Source organism: Athene cunicularia (genome assembly GCF_003259725.1).
Source record: "Athene cunicularia isolate RWA chromosome 20 unlocalized genomic scaffold, athCun1 chr20_part2, whole genome shotgun sequence".
NCBI classification, from domain to species: Eukaryota; Metazoa; Chordata; class Aves; order Strigiformes; family Strigidae; genus Athene; species Athene cunicularia.
In genome coordinates this window covers 630,956-634,016 of record NW_020799126.1, presented here as the reverse complement: position 1 = coordinate 634,016, position 3,061 = coordinate 630,956, and positions in this window count along the sequence as shown.

Genomic DNA, 3,061 nt, shown 5'->3' with positions numbered 1-3,061 from the left:
GGCCAGGGAGAGTTTAAGGCGGTTTCCAAAGTGCTGGTTTTCGGGATGTGCCAGGGCTGGGCAAGGGTGGCTCTGGCCAAGGCAAGCGCAGGCAGGGCAGGCAGGGCAGGCAGCGCTGGCCCGTCTCTCATGGCAGCGTTAGGAGCCGACGGATCCCCCTTTGCTGTCACAGGCTCTGCACCCCCCGCGGGGACGGGGACAGACCCCAGCTCGGTGGTGCCAGGCAGCCCCTCCGGAGCAAGGCGGAGCGGGGAGCCGGGCTTTACCCTACAGCCGGGCTTTACCCTGCAGCCGGGCTTTACCCTACAGCCGGGCTTTACCCTATAGCTGGGCTTTACCCTGCAGCCGGGCTTTACCCTACAGCCGGGCTTTTCCAGAGCCAGAGCTCCCGTCCCTCCCGCACAAAGAGCCACCGTGGAGGAGCAGCGGTGAGGGGCAGCCGGGCAGGGGAAGGCGCTTGCAGATCAGGGCACCAAGAAGGGGCCGGTTCTCCTCCTGCTCTGCCCAGGCCCCGTCGCTTCTGCCAGGCCTAAGGGTGGGAGATCTCTGTGTGGAGACACAGAGAAAAAGCCAGGAAGAATTATCCAAAGCATGACTGCAAAGTGCTTTAGCTAAAGCGCATTAAAGCTAACTAAGCTGAATTAACCGCGGCCACTTTGTCTCTGTGTGGGCTCCCAGGCCAGGGATTACCTGCTTGAAACTAGTGCTCACCTTCAGCTAATCCCCCCTTCAGGTAATCCCCCGGTCAGGCAATCCTGCCTCGCTGCCCGGCGCCTGTGCAGGAGCACGGGGAGGATGGTGAGCTGTGGCTGCCCGAGGCGCGGGGCCCGGCCGCTGCCCCGGCTGCGGGGAGGATGCGGCACCGGGGTCCCTCCGCCGTTAAACGTGGAGCCCAGCCCAGGTGATGGGCTCGGCTTTGCTGTGGACTGCAGCCAGTGGCAGAACTAAGGGGCTCCTCGGTACCCGGGGGCTGGCAGAGATGGCACCGCTGTGCTCTGCAGGAGGAGGAGGAAGAGGAGGAGGCGCAGAGGTGTCCCGCTGCAGAGCAGCAGATCCCGGCCGGCCGGGCTGGGCCTGAGCCTGCACCACGCAGAAACCTGCGCCCCCCCCGCCGCAGCACCAGCAGACGGGGTGCTGTTTGCCCAGACACCGGCCCCAGCCCCATTTGTTGTTTCTCTGAGCCTCTCCTGCAGAAACACCCCCAGGGAGCTGGAGAAGCCTCTGTGGCTCCCGCTCGCTGGTGGGCTCCGTCCGGCAGCCATGTCTGTGTCACCCCTGCGCTGCCGTCACGCGGCGGAGATCTACCGGGGGTGTCGATGGCTTCCCCCCACGCTCCCGCCGCGCAGAGCCAGGAGAGCAGCCAGGGAACGGCCGTGTCACCGTGGCACAACCACCGGGGTCCTCGCCCCGGTCTGGAAGCGGCGCAGGGGAGGGGGCTGCAGCCCGGCAGAGCACTTCCCAGAAAACGCTCGGCGGACTCATTTTTGGCGAGTTCAGTGATGAGTCTGAACCAAAACACCCTATCCATCTTCAGATGTTTGTCCTTCCTCCCATCCGCCGCATTCCTCCAGCCAGCCCGGCACATCCCCGCGCTCCTCCGCGTCTGGCTCGGCTTAACCCCTTGGCTGCTGCGGCTGCTCTGCCTCCGCGGGCCGGGGTTCCGAGCGGGGCACAGGCTGCGCTTGGGGCTCACCTCGGGCTCCTTAAACCACAGCCCAGCGCTGGGACCCGGACCTGGCCGTGCTCGTGTGCGCTGGCTGCACAGCACTCGGGGTGCTCTGCCCCCGGTTCCCCCCTCGTTCCCAGCCCAGGAGGGTTTGGAGCCCCCGAGCTCGGCGGCGGTGCCAGCACCAGTGTTCGGGGACCCGGCAGCGTGGGGTGGTGGGCACAGGCTCCGTGGGGGTGTCGGTGTCCCGCTGCGGGACCGCTCTCCCCACCAGCGACGATTTCCTCCTGCAGGACGCCGGGGCGCTGGACGCGGCGGTGCAGAGTGCCCTCCAGGCCCTCTACCCCCCCTTCGAAGCCACGGCCCCCACGGTCCTGGGCCAGGTGTTTCGGCTGCTGGAGACCAGCTACCGGGGAGATGGGCTCTGCTGCCTGCTCCAGTTCCTCATCCCGGCCAAGCGGCTCTTCGAGCACGTGCGGCAGGCAGCCTGCGTAAGCCTGCACGACCCCCGCCGCGCTGCCCTGCACCCCGCTCCCGGCCGAGGGGGTCACGGCCCCCCCTGCATGGCCCCGGCACAGCCGTGCCCTGCATCGGGCTGCAGCCTCCCTGTGCACGGCCCCGGCCCCGGCCCCTCCCCACAGAGGGCACCGTGCGGTGCCCAGTGCCCGGGGACAGCTCTGGCACAGCCTGGCACACACCGTAGTAAGGGTGAGGGGACTCTCCCCTCACCTTCTGATGCCCCTGGAGAGGCTCCAGCAGGGTTTTCCCCTCTGTTAGCACGTGGGGAGCACTCAGCACCCCAGGAACGGCCACGGGCTCGGGTTGGGCTTGCAGGGCCCTGCTGCGGCTCGGCTCGGGGACATCCCATAGTGGGAGGCGCAGAGCTGGGCAGGGAGAGCGCGTGGGGCCGGGCGGGTACGGAGCTGGCGGGGGCTCACGCTCACACGCTGTGTTCTTCCTCCCTCCCAGGCTCCCTACTTTAACTGCATCTTTCTCCACGAGGGCTGGCCCTTGTGCCTCCACGAGAAGGTGGTCGTCCACCTCGCGCCGCTCAACCCGCTCCTGCTGCGCCCGGGGGACTTCTACCTGCAAGCGGAGCCCTGCGAGGAGCACTCGGCGCGCATCACTGTCAAGCACCTCTCGCCCGACCTGCGCGGGGTGGAGGAGACGCCGGTCCCCGAGGCCGCCTATGCGCTGCTCTTCACCAACGAGTGGCTGGAGGAGATCAACGGCGACCGGGCCAGAGCCCCCCTGCACACCTGCCTGGTGGCCACCGAGAACGGCATCGCCCCGCTGCCGTGGAGCAAGATCGCCACGCCGGAGTTCATCGACAAGCCCAAGGCTGGAGCCGACAGCACGCCCGCGGACACCCGGCACGGTCCCGCTCCCGACACC